At 35.0% G+C, this 14167-nt stretch overlaps 1 pseudogene; it reads right to left on the bottom strand.

Annotated features, from left to right (window-relative positions):
* Positions 1–8432: 8432 nt before the first annotated feature.
* On the bottom strand, positions 8433–9363 carry LOC139040931 (olfactory receptor 4A47-like; annotated as a pseudogene).
* Positions 9364–14167: the final 4804 nt, after the last annotated feature.

Below are 14167 nucleotides of genomic sequence, written 5' to 3' on the forward strand. Positions count from 1 at the left end.
AAAACAGAACATAGCACACATAAGAAAGAGAATGGAGAAATTGGGACAATAGTGCATGGCTGGTGGGAATGTACAATGATGTAGCTGCTAGAGAAATGCTGTGGTTTTACCTCAAAAAATTAAGCAAAGAATTATCATATGATTAGCAGTCCTGCTTTTGGATATATATCCAAAATAACGGAAAACAGAAACTCAAACGCCCTGTTATTTCTACACCCATTTTCATGGCAGTATTAATTATAATAGCCAGAAAGTAGAAACAAAGGAAGTGTCTACTGACAGATCAATATATAACTAAAATGAGACGTGCATACAATGGAATATTTTCAGCCTTGGAAAGGAAGGAAATCTTGATACATGTTAAAACAAAGATTAACCTGCAATACATTATTCTAAGGTAAATAAGGCATTCGCAAAAGGACAAAGACGTGTGATTTCAATTACATAAGTTACATAAAGCAGTCAAATTCATAGACAGAAAGTATGAATGTTGGTTTCCTGGGGCTCAGGGAGGGGGAATGAGGAATGTTTATTTTATTTATTTATTTATTTTTATTTTTATTTATTTATTTTTTTTTTTGAGGAAGATTAGCCGTGAGCTAATATCTGCTGCCAATCCTCCTCTTTTTGCTGAGGAAGACTGGCCCTGAGCTAATATCCGTGCCCATCTTCCTCTACTTTATATGTGGGACGCCTACAACAGCATGGCTTGCCAAGCAGTGCCATGTCCGCACCTGGATTCAGACCAGCGAACCCCGTGCTGCCAAAGCAGAACGTGCAAACTTAACCACTGCTCCACTGTGCCAGCCCCAAGGAATTATTGTTTAATGGATGTGGACACTCAGTTTTAGAGGAAGAAAAATTTCTGGAGATGGATGGTGGTGATGTTTGTGATGTATGTGAATTAATTTAATGATCACATGAACTGGACACTTAAAATGGTTAAAATTGCAAATTTGTTATGTATATTTTACCACAATTTAAAAATAAATTTAAAAATTACAGTGATTTCATCAAAAGGCTCTTGATGTGAACATAATAGTTCAAAGTACATGTCAAGATCATTGACTTCAGATATACCTGCGTAATTTTTTTAAAAGGTAGACATAATCCAACAACAAAATTACTAAATTAAAATCTCCATTGCTGTGTCCTGAGAATCTGCATTTTATGAGAACCCTAAATGATCCTGAGAAAACACAGCCTTGGCTTATCAATGGAGAAGGTGGTGATTGGGTGCAAAAATAAAAACATGCAGTGCACAAAGACTAAGATGACCTCAGGGATCTGAGAGACACAGGTCAACAGGGCTTTGCAGCTCCCCTCAAAGCTATAGGTCCACACATGAATGGTCTATGACGTTGGAGCGAGAGACAGGCAGCCAGACTGAAGAGGATCTGAATGGTTGCAAGGACAAAGCCTCTGCCTCATGCCACTAGAGATAGAAAGCTACTTCCTGTCACTCAAAGTGCAGGGGTTCATAGTACATAGGAAATCAGATGATTTCATAGTACAGGACTTTCCAGATGGTCACATAATGGTCAATCGCAACCACCATTGGTAGAATGATCTCAACACCACCAAAAGATGCTTAGCAAACACTTTGATCATCCACTTCCTGAAAAAGACGGTTTTCCTTAAAGCAAAAGTGTCAGCTATTGGGGCCAGCCCAGTGGCATAGCAGTTAAATTCACACATTCCTCTTTGGCAGCCTGGGGTTCGCCAGTTCGGATCCCAGGTGTGGACCTGCACAGCACTTGTCAAGCCATGCTGTGGCAGGTGTCCCACATATAAAGTAGAGGAAGATGGGCACAGATGTTAGCTCAGGGCCAGTCTTCCTCAGTGAAAAGAGAAGGAGTGGCAGCAGATGTTAACTCAGGGTTAATCTTCCTCAAAAACAAAAAAAGTGTCAGCTATCATTTATGGGTCATGGGTGAAGAAGAGCAGCTACCTATAAGGGATAAGTAGCACAGGCAGGAAATGGAAGCACTACCCAAGGGAATAAAAGATGCCTTGTTAAAGGAAAAGATCTATTCTCTTCATAACTAGCAGTTCTCAATACTCCCAAGACACAAACTCTTCCTAAATTAATCTTCTTAAATTGAATCATATAGAAAACAATAACTTAACTTTGTTTTGTCATCAAACTACCTTAAACTTATTTTAACAATTGTAAGCTTAATTTAAATTTAAACATATTTCTTATTTAAATTCAAACACTATTTTATTTTAAACTTAATTTTGAAACATAATGAGGGACTGCTAGTTGCATCATAAATCAAAATGTGTTATATATTGAAGCAATTATGTGTCAATTGGTACCTAAATGAAGAGATCAATGAAATAGAGGCCGCAATCAGATCCTAACATATATGTGACTTTAGACAGTAGTCAGAACTTGAAATCAATGACAAAAAGATAATTATGCAACTATAAAGAAACTAAAATTTAGAAAAAAACCTAAAATTCAATCCCTATTAAACTCCTCTATCAATATAAATTCTAGGCGGATGAAAAGTGACAGAAAATAAGAGGGAGAATACTACTATGGATAAGGTAATCAGAGAACGTCTTTCTTAAAAGATGACGTTGAAGCTGAGATCCAAAGGAGAGGAAGTTGCTTCCATTGGAAGCGCTGTTGGGCCGGCCCGGTGGCGCAGCGGTTAAGTGCGCACGTTCCGCTTCTCGGTGGCTCGGGGTTCACCGGTTCGGATCTCAGGTGCGGACATGGCACCACTTGGTAAAAGCCATGCTGTGGTAGGCGTTCCCCATATAAAACAGAGGAAGATGGGCATGGATGTTAGCTCAGGGCCAGTCTTCCTCAGCAAAAAGAGGAGGATCGGCAGTAGTTAGCTCAGGGCTAATCTTCCTTATAAAAAAAAAATTGGAAGCTCTGTTACATGTAGAGTCTCGATGTGGAGAAGAGTTAAGCAAGTTCAAGGCACTGAAAGGTCAGTTACATGGACGTAATAGGGAAAGGAGAGAAGAAAAGAAGCTGAAATTGAAGAGATGAATAGGAACTGTAGTCTTCAAGGCAGTACAGAGCTTAGTAAGGAATTTTGATTTTATTTAAAGTGACAGTAAATAGCTTGGACAATTTTTTCTTAATTGAGGAAAGCTTCCATCTAAAACATTTCAAAATTAAGATAGGACATAGCTTTTAAAAAAAATTGCTTTTCTTAAAATTGCTACCAAATCACATGTTATACTATACTGAGAGGATTAAAAAATATCCCAGTTATTTGTTTCTTTTTGAGCACTAAGCACAATCCATGCAGACAGAGTAGGTGTTCAGTAAAATTTACATGAATATACCAATAGCTCTCTACAGTATCACCAATTTTTCTGCTCACAAACTTACTTATAGTCCTTTATGACTCCCTTCTTTCTTATGTGTAGGGAAAACAGAAACAGGGACAACTATCTAGCAGATAAAATAAAATGCTTTACACAAGACTCCATCCCCAACTGTATGAAACAGTGAGTGACTTCCCAAAAACTTTGAATGCACTCAGACATTTTGTTAGTGTCCCAGAGGATGTAATATCCAAAATAAAATCCAGAGGCCTACATTTTCCAGATCTCCTTGACAATCGAGTACAGACATGTGACTTTGGTTCTGCCAACCAAAATCATCTGTGCAAGTCTTTAAATTGGAAATTAGTTATCTGAGGCTGGGTTCTGGTACGGCGTCAATAGAGTCAGAGTGGTCCCTAGGTCAGGGCACTGATGGCACCTTTGCAGTTAGTCAGTCATGGTGTCAGCAGAGGCAGCATGTCCTTTAGCATGCCAGCCCTGTCAGGTGTGCTTATGCAAATTGTTCCTTGCCACTCAGATTAGAATCTGTGACTCTAGACCATCCAAAGATTCTTTATGCTATAATTTCATATAGTAAGTCCTTTCTAATTAATCTCTCTAGATATGATTCTGTCTCTTCAGATAAGATCGCTGACATATACCAAACTAATATAAAATTCTCCATTTCAATTTATTCACCAAGGTGGAATACCATCAATATCAGAAGCATTCCAGTTAACAAGGCTTTCTTTTACCAATTCATTTATTCTAAAGAGTGGTACATGGAGCTGATGGCAATTTATTGAGTAAATATTTATTAAGCATTTATTCTGTACCAGTCTCTGTCCTCGGTGCTTGGAGATGCAGTAATGAGAAAAACAAGTAATACCTCTACTTTTATGGAGTTTATGTACGAGTTGAAAGATAGAAACAATAAACAGATAAATCAGATGGTGAAAATCCTGTAGAAAAAATTAACAGAGTTGTTTGATAAACGGTAACTCAAGGAGAAAGAGGATGACTTTGCATGGATGGTTAAGAAAGTCCTCTCTTAGAAAATGGCAGTTGGACTGAAAACTGAGTGATAACAACGAGCGAGTCATGTGGACCTCTGGAAGGAAAGCATTTTAGAAATAAAGAAGAGATAGTACAAAGGCCCTGGGGCAAGAATGAAGCCATTGGGACTGAAACATAGGCACCATGGGAGACTGTGGTACTGGATAAGTTTATGGAGATGTGTGTTTGAGTGGCAGCAATTGTGCATAGTCTTATAGACTATGGAAAGCCCAGTTATATTTTCATGCAAATTTGGTTAAACAGATAGCCTTCTGTCTACAACTGTGCTTAACTCAGCATCTTGAAGTAATATTTGCTTAAATATCTATGATTTATGTGTATTATATATATATATAACATTTTATTTAGCTTCATCCTGATTTAATTAGAACTGAATTTATTAAACAAGATTAAGGTTGTTTCATGATCTTTGAGACAGAAGAGACAAAAGTAGATAATGATAATCCTACAGGTCAGATAAAATTCCCTTTCGCAGATACAGAAATTCATCTCTAGTGGTTTTACTCATGACCGTCAGCTCATTGTCTTTCATCCCTGGACATGGTTAGATAAATGCTGTAAATTCTTCCTCTTGGGTCTTCTTTGAACACCCAGTCTAGCATGGCCCCCTGCCTCTGAGTCACACTCTGTTAAATCACTCCTTTATTGTTTTAGAAATTTTACTCTCTTTATCTTTTTCATATATGTTTACTTATTTTTTTGCTTATCTCTCACCACTAGAAACTGTTTCTTTATTCAGGAATGATCATTATTATGATATTTGCCAAAGTGTTTAAGAGTGGAAGTTCTGAAACTAAACTACGGGTTCAAATCCTACCTTAGGTATTTGCCAGCTCTGTGACCTTGGGTAAGTTATTTAAGTTTTCCAAACTTCAGTACATTATTCTGGAAAAAGGATTAATGGTAGCTTTTTCATAAGCCTCTTATGAAGATTATATAAAGCAATGCTTTCATAGCTTATGCCACATTGTAGTACATAAATAATAATCTTTAACACAATTGTATTTGTCACATGTTTTTTATTTGACATTAAAAAGTTCATTCAATTATGAGGTTTTCCTTAAGCTAATTTTAATTTGGGTGACACTGACATTTTTGAAGTAAGCTATTCAGAGTTAATCTCATCCACCTTACATTAATTTTATTAGGCTTACATTCAGATTTCTGAAAGTTTCTCATGGGCTTAATATATTATCTACACATAATTGAATCATAAAAATAATCACACAGTTCAAAAAAGTTAGACAAACCAGACATTGCTGTAGAAGGGAGGGAGGCAACAAACACAGTTTTAATTAACACAGACATTAATAAAGCAGCTACTGAGTGCCAGACATTGTCCTGGATGCTTTGCATACATTATCTCGTCTAATACTTAAAATAACTCTATGAAGTAAGTACTACCTTTTCATTATATTTAATAACTGAGATTAAAATAAGATTCCGAGATCGAGGCACACATGCAGTGATACATTAACTAGTGAGATGGAATATGATCTTAACTCAGTTGACTCCAAACTACCAACTTCTTCTACATCCTCTGGACTCCACTTCTTACAGAACTTCCAAGGCTGAATAATGGCCCTAAGAGCTCATACACAACTGCTTGAACTTCAAGGAAGTAATCATATTGGTGATAATTTGTATTAGGATACTCATACAAGAAGATACCTTTCCAACTAAGAAGAAAAAGACAGGGCAAGTTCCACACTCATCCAGAAGTTGGCTCAGTACAAGTCAATATATTTTGCCTTAAAAACGCTTTTATAATGTTTCAATGTGTCAGACACTGTTATTAGCATATAACAAATATTTACTCATTTAAGTGGCCCAACAAATTTAGGAGATAGGTACTATCATGTCTGTTTTTACAGATGAAGAAAAAATGGCACAGAGAATTTTAAAAATTTCCCAGGTCACATTCAAACAGGAAATTTGACTCCAGAGCCTTCTCTTAACCAGTGCACCCTACTATCTTCCCTAAACAAATATCTTCCTTCATTTCAACAGTTCATATTCTGGTTGCCTGCTCCATTGACCTCAGATTCATAATAAAATGACCTTTAGACCACTCACAAAGGACTTGTCATAAGAAAATCAGGCCCACAAATGGCTCGGCCCCAAGAACATGGAGGCACAGGGCAAATGTAGATTAGAAAACCAAGAGACAGAGGTTCAGTAATGGCCGAAGAAGTTGGAAACCATTCCAGTCCCCAAGAGCTTCTAAAATGACAGTCAGCTTTCAGAATATTCTTCACAACAGGAAAATGTAGTGTACTATTCCTTCTAAAGCTCACAAAAGATTACATTAATTAATATTTCTATTGTACTTTCAGATACTCCAGTAAGAATGAATGTTCACAATAACTAGCATCTATTAAGCATTCAGTGGCCCTAAGAGTTTTACAAGGATTATTTATTTGATCTTGATAATGTCGTTATCATTACTCTTGAATTGAATCCTCAAGACATTGTGTTTTGTGAAATTCACACTATGGGTGAAAAAGTTAAGTTTTATCTCAGGACTGTCTCACTCAAATAGTATGCTGTAAAATTTCTAATCATATTATATCATATCATGATTAAAATAATCATAATAATATATCATTCTAATATACTAAATCCTTTCATGCATGTCTCTGAAATGTGCTTACAAAATGATTGAGAAAATCTTCTTCACACGCCCAAACCATGAAAAAAAGGCTGTCAGTGTGAATGACTAGTTAAGATAAAAATAATAGTGAGTTTTTGCCCAAATAATGTAATAAGAATAAATGGTAGATCTTCTGTTTGAGGGCAGAAGGAGTAAGAATCAGCCCAAATGTGGCAGAAGATTAAAAAGTATAAAAAGAGAATATGGAAAATGCAGACGTAAAACATTCTTATATACGAAGTTTTTTTTTGTAATTGCAAAGACGATGAGTTTGCTTTGCATGATTTATCAAAATGTAAGCACTTTATTATTCCCAAAACTTTAGCTGTGAAGGATACTTCCCAGGAAATGCCTTAATAAGGTGCTGCCAGACGAAGATAGCAGATGAGGACATCACAGGCCTTAGATTCCCCACAGGAATATGGGGAGAAACACTGAACTGACTAAAATAACTTTAGAGGAGCTTGAGAAACTAGCTAAAGATATATAGAAACCAAACAAATTTCCAACCAATAAAAAGCCACATTCAAAATGGTAGGATATTATGGCATGATTATGGCAAAGATTATTACTTGAAGAATCTTACAAACTGAGTACAGTGACTGCATCTAGAGTAGAACTGGGAGTCTCTGATGAGGGATGGGTAAGAAATCGATTCTATACTATTACCATTCTGTATGGATTCCATTATTTATATTTAATATATTAATTCACAATTAATGAACTAATTAATAATAAATAAAATTAATAAATAAAATAAACATTCAATTTAATTAATTAAAAATTAAATATTATTGAAAATTAAATTTAATCAATAAAATTGATTCATTATCTACTACATTGTCAATTTTTATTTAAAAAAGGAAAATATGACTAAAAATTTCATGTGTGATGCAAATGAAATTGAAAAACTGGGCTGGTCTATATAACATTAAATATTTTAACTAGTACAATAAATAAAAAGAAGACAAAGGACAAGAATCTGACTAAAAATAAAACTAAGAATGAGAAAGAAATAAAAATAAATACAGAAATTAATTACTAATTAGCATTACTCTAGATATTTCATTGACTAATTCATGACATATTATTTGTTAGCTTCTCACTTTGCATGCATTTCAGATTTCTAGCTACAGGGATAAGCAAGGCATTATAGAGCTTACATTCTATCAAGGACACCCTTACTAATAGCACAAACATATAGTTCATTTTTAATTATAATTAAAGCACATTCCTGTATACATATATTAATTATATACATATTATTTACACAATTATAGTTCATTCTTTAATTATAATTACCATAAACCCTGTGGAGAAAAAAAAGTTTGCATCAGATTTAAGAAAATTCCTGCATACCAAGGAGACTGTTCTCAATGTCAACTCCTCATGGTAAATGGTAAACTTATTTATTATCAGGTATAACTTTTCTTATCCAGAGCTTCTTCATAGTACTTGTCATCTCTGAATTTCTCAGAGTGTAGATTAGTGGATTGAGCATGGGAGTTATGATTGTGTAAAACACACTCAGTAACTTGTCAATGGGGAAGGTCTCTGCAGGTCTTGCATACATGAAAATACAGGGAACAAAGAAGAAGACAACCACAGTGATGTGGGAACCACAGGTCTGGAGGGCTTTCCACCTCCCTTCCTGACTAAGGTTCTTTAGAGAGTACAAGATGACACCATAAGAGATGAGCAAGAGCGGAAACACAACAGTGCAGATCAGTCCTCCATTGGCCACCACTAAGAGGCCAATGACATATGTGTCAGTACAGATGAGCTTCAATAAGGGGTACATGTCACAGATAAAGTGATCAATGACATTAGGGCCACAGAATGGGAGCCCATAAATAGTACTAAGTTGAATTGCCGAGTGCAGAAGACCTCCACCCCAGGACACTACCAGTAGCACAACACACACCCAATGCCTCATGATAACCAAATAATGCAAGAGCTTACAGATGGCCACATAGCGGTCATAGGCCATCACCAACAGAAGAAAGATCTCTGACCCACCAAAAAAGTGCTCTGTAAAGAGTTGAGTCATACAAGATTGGAAAGATATAGTATTTGTCCCAAAGAACAAGTCTGAAATCAACCTTGGGGTAATGACAGAGGAAAAAGTGGCATCCATAAATGATAATCTAGCAAAGAAAAAAGTACATCGGTGAGTTCAGTGTCTTACTGGCAATTACAGTCACGACAATGAGCATGTTACCCACCATGGTCAAAATGTAGAAAAGCAAGAACATAACAAAAAGGACTTTCTGCTCCTTTGGATTCTGTGTGAGGCCCAAGAGGACAAAGTAAGTCACATTGTTCTTTGGTTCCATCTAGTCTTTACAGATGCTGACTTCATATGCTAGAAGCAGTTTATCTATAAAACAAGGGGAAAGCTTTTAAATGCATTATAAGTTTAATCTTATATTAATTCATTCAATTTTTAAAAACTCTATATTGAGTATGTATTTGTGTCAAACATGTTGTAGACATTGTGACCACCAAGTTGAATAAGACATAGTTCCCTACCCTCAGTGATAGGATGCATAATAAGATATCAGTCAATTCCAGACCAATGTAATATGTGCTATTATAAAAATATTCATGCAAAGCTAATAGTCACCTTGTAGGAAGATATCAATCAAACTACAATCAGGGAAAATTTCTCAGAGGAAGCAATGCTTTAGCTGTTTAAAGGAAAAAGAAAAGAACAAGAGAATATGGGAAGGAAATTCCTGAAAAGATGCACCATTCATAAAATCACAAAAGCGTAGTACTAGAGAACCATTAAGGCAATTTACATATCCAAAGTGAATAGATCAAATTATGAAGGGAAAGTCACTGCCCTCAATTGTCTCAGTTTTCTCTGAAACCTCTTTCTTAGAGTCTTTGGGTGGATGATCCACCCTTTCCTGGCCAATAAATGCTGAAGCACTTCAATATTGTGTCTCCAGCCCATACCTCCCCCTAATTTTCAAAGGTGTATTATCAACATCTCCAATTTTGGACATCTCCAATTGGATATCAATTTTGTTTTTATGAAACCAAATTTTTAATTTTCTACAAAAAACATCAATGCTCCTCATCTCATTAAATGCTACCACCTTCCATGTAATAATATAGGCAATAAATCTCAGTGTCCTTTCCTCCTTTACACTTTCATATTAATTTAGTGATACATTTAACAAGTCTTGTTTAGTCTACTTTCTAATATATGACAAATTTTATCATTTCCCAGCACTTATTTTCTTCCTGTCTCAATGAAATAGCCTCCTGCCAAGGCTCTCCACGTTGATTCTGCCCTCCAACAAATTCTCCCGAAGCAGCTGAAATGATCCTTGTAAAATCTTATTGTGATTGTATCACTCCACAGCTCAAAACTCATACAGTGGATTCCAAACACACTCTCACAATTTAATGTATCACCTGTAATATTTATAGTAACAAGAATTGTAATGCCTACTTCATAGTTGAAGAAAGTGAGATTCAGAACTTCTAATTAATTTTCCCAAGGTCACAGATGTTTAAGTGAGAAAACTTGGTTTAGAGTCTGTTCAATTTCTTTCAAAGTGATTTAATTTCTTAGAAAATGAAGAAATTCACACAATTGTGATTCCTGGTTCCCACTATCTACTGTTAGTCTTACCTTGTGGTGGCTTGTTCACAATCTGAAGGAAGACTTTTTACCTCATTCACAGGGGCCCTGGAATTCTTCTTTCATCCACTATGACGGTGGAGAACAAAAAGCTGCATTATAACTTGAAGATATATTTTCCTTCATATGGCTATCTGTCCATTTTCTTCATGGAGTCTTCTGATTATTTAGAAGATTCTTTTTATTTGCACTGTAGATTCTTTAATAGTAATTACATGGTGCACACAGAAAAACAAAAATTTTCATGTTAGGATAATTTATCAAAAAGGCAATAAATTCTATTTTGCATAAGAAGTTAAAAACTGGCCCTTTCCCCAGGGAAATTTTTCTGGAGTAACTTCTTTCCTACTAACTTCAAAAGAGAAAAATACCATTCAATTGTTTAGCCCTTCTTATTCTGTGGTGTTGGTATGGCCAGACTATTTGACTTGAGACTTTAACAGATATTTTTGTGCTTTTTTAAATGTCATGCATTAAGCCCAACAAAGGACCTCCTGAAGATTTTATATCAGTTCTTAAAAGGATAGCATCTTCTTTCTGACAGGGGCAAAGACCACTGGATATTCTATCCCTTTGAACACATTTATCATTGAGTCCTGGAATTGGAATACATCCAGACTAATTCTTGCTTAATTAAATTCACTGGGATTTTCCACAGAATTTAAAATAACATCTATATGGAAAGATACTAATAGGCCAAATCACATAATGAAGATTAAAACGATGTAGTATGGAAAAAAAATAGCTTTAGAACCATTATAAGACTATTGTAAATCAAGAATAAAATATCAGCCAAATCATTTTGTTCCAGTGAATATTATCAAGTATTTCCCCACTTGCCTTGACAAGTTCTTAATTCCTTTTATTTAATGCTCAATTTATTCTGCTTTCAAGTTTGGTAACCTATGTTAAAAAATTTTGTCACCAATATAGATGTAATAAGTGATTATTCATCAATTATTAATTATTGTTTTCAAAATTAAGACCACCTATTTTATGCCAGTGTCAACTTAAAAAGCAAATTTGCCTATTTTTAACCTTATAATGAGTCTCTTTGGGAATAGAGAAAAGAATTGCAATTCAGGATATGGCAGGTCACAGGCAAATCCAGAAAACAAAGGAGGGGAGTTGCTTTTATAGAGAAAAAGGGGGAGTAGGGAAAGGCTGTTCTAAATGCAAGTCCATTGGGGCAAAGTAACAGTTAGGGAGGCAATGACTTTTCATTGGCTGAGCTATAGCACCTTTTATTGGCTGGGCTGTTGCCAGTGGGGAATGAAAACTTTCCTTCAATAGTAAAGTAGCTTTACTTCCTGTTGAAGATGCAAGCTTAATCTCTTCCTGTTTGATGTAATTGATGATGTATTCTAGACCATGAAAGCTCCTTCTACAGGCCTTCCTGACTGCAATTTAGATAAGGTTTCTTTGGTTAACTTCCACACCAGGAACTGTGCTATGAGTGTGGACACAGCAATTAATAAAAAAGGGAAAAAAATCACGTAACAGTTCCTTCCTTCTCAGACCTTATATTCTTGTAATAGAGTCAGTCAATAAATAAGGGTGCAGTTTAATAAAGTGATGATAATTTTATTCAGTGCTTATAAGACAGCAAACATGGTACTGTGACAGAAGATAAGAGGGAGAATTCTACTACAGGTAAGATTATCAGAGGTCTTTTTTTAAAGGTGATGTTTAAGCCAAGACCCAAGTGATAGGAAGTTGCTACCATTGGAAGCACTGCTACATGTAGTAATACCAACTTAAATTAATTAATTAAGTAAAATATTTCACCTCAGAGATGACATGATCTATATGTAGAAAACTAACACTTTCACAGGAATTTTTATTGCAGGACTATGTTGAAAAGGAGTGATGAGAGTGGTAACTCTTGTCTTGTTCCTGATTTTAGTGGGAAAGCTTTCAAACTTTCACTGTTGACTATAATGTTAATTGTGGATTTGTCCTATATAGCCTTTATTATGTTGAGGTACATTTCTTCTATATCCAATTTGTTGAGAGCTTTTTATCATAAAAAAGTTTTGAATTTCCACACTATCCATGAAAACCCAAAGGGAAAATTAAGGAGACAATTTCATTTACAACAGCATCAAAAAGATAAAATACTTAAGAAAAAACTCAACCAAGGGAGCAAAAATGTGGCACACTGAAAACTACAAAATGTTGCTGAAAGATATTACAGAAGAGAAAAAATAAATGGAAAGACATTCATGGACTGGAAGATTTAATATTATTAACAGGTCAATATTACCTAAAGTGATCGATAGACTCAATGCAATTCCTATTAAATCCCAAAAGTGTGTTTTGCAGAAATAGACAAATCCATCCAAAAATTCATTTGGAATCTCAAGGGACTCCCAATAGCCAAAACAATCTTGAAAAAGAAGAACAGAGTTAGAGATCTCATACTTCCTGATTCTAAAACTTACTATGAAGATATGTTAATTAAAACAGTGTGGTATTGGCATAAAGACAGGCATACAGACTAATGGAATAAAATACAGCTCCTAGAAAGAAACATTTGTGTGTGTTTTCAAATGACTTTTGATGTGGGAGCCAAGAGCATTCAATGGGGAAAGACAACCTGTTCAAAAAAATGTGCTGTGAAAACTGGATATCTAAAAGCAAAGGAATGAAACTGAACCCTTAACTTACGTGAAATGCAATAATTAACTCAAAATGGATCAAGGACCTAAAATATTAGCTAAAACTAGAAAAATTTTAGAAGAAAACATAAAAGAAAAGGTTCATAATGTTGGATTTGGCAATAATTTCTTTGACACAAAATGCACAAGCCAGGAAAGAAGAAATAAATGAATTGTACTTCTTCACAATTAGGAAATTTTATGCATGAAATGGCACTATAACAGAATGAAAAGGCAACACACAGATTTGGAAAAATGATTTGCAAACAATAAATGATAAGGTATTAAAATGTAGAATATATGAAGAACTTTTGTGTCTCAACAACAAAAACAACATTGAAAATGAACAAAGGATTTGGATAGACATTCCTCAAAAGAAGATATATAAATGACCAGGAAAAACATGAAAAGATGAACAATGTTAATTTTCATTAGAGTAATGCAGATCAAAATTGTGATCATATACCATTTCACACCCATTAGGATAGCTATTATTTAAAAAAAAAAAGAAAAAAGAAAATGACACATGCAGCAGATAATCTAGAGAAATTGAAATAATTGTGCACTGCTGATCAGAATGTAAAATGATCTATCTCCTATGGAAAATGCTATGGTACTTCCTCAAAATTTAAGCAAAGAATTATCAAGTGATTCAGCAGTTCTACTTTTCGGTGTATTTCCAAAATAATGGAAAGCAGGGACTCAAACACCCTGCTCTTTCTATACTCATTTTCATGGCAGTATTATTTACAATAGCCAGAAAGTAGAAGCAACCCAAGTGTCTACTGGTAGATAAATTTATGTACAAAATGAGGCATATGC

Source organism: Equus asinus, chromosome 17 (genome assembly GCF_041296235.1).
Source record: "Equus asinus isolate D_3611 breed Donkey chromosome 17, EquAss-T2T_v2, whole genome shotgun sequence".
NCBI classification, from domain to species: domain Eukaryota; kingdom Metazoa; phylum Chordata; class Mammalia; order Perissodactyla; family Equidae; genus Equus; species Equus asinus.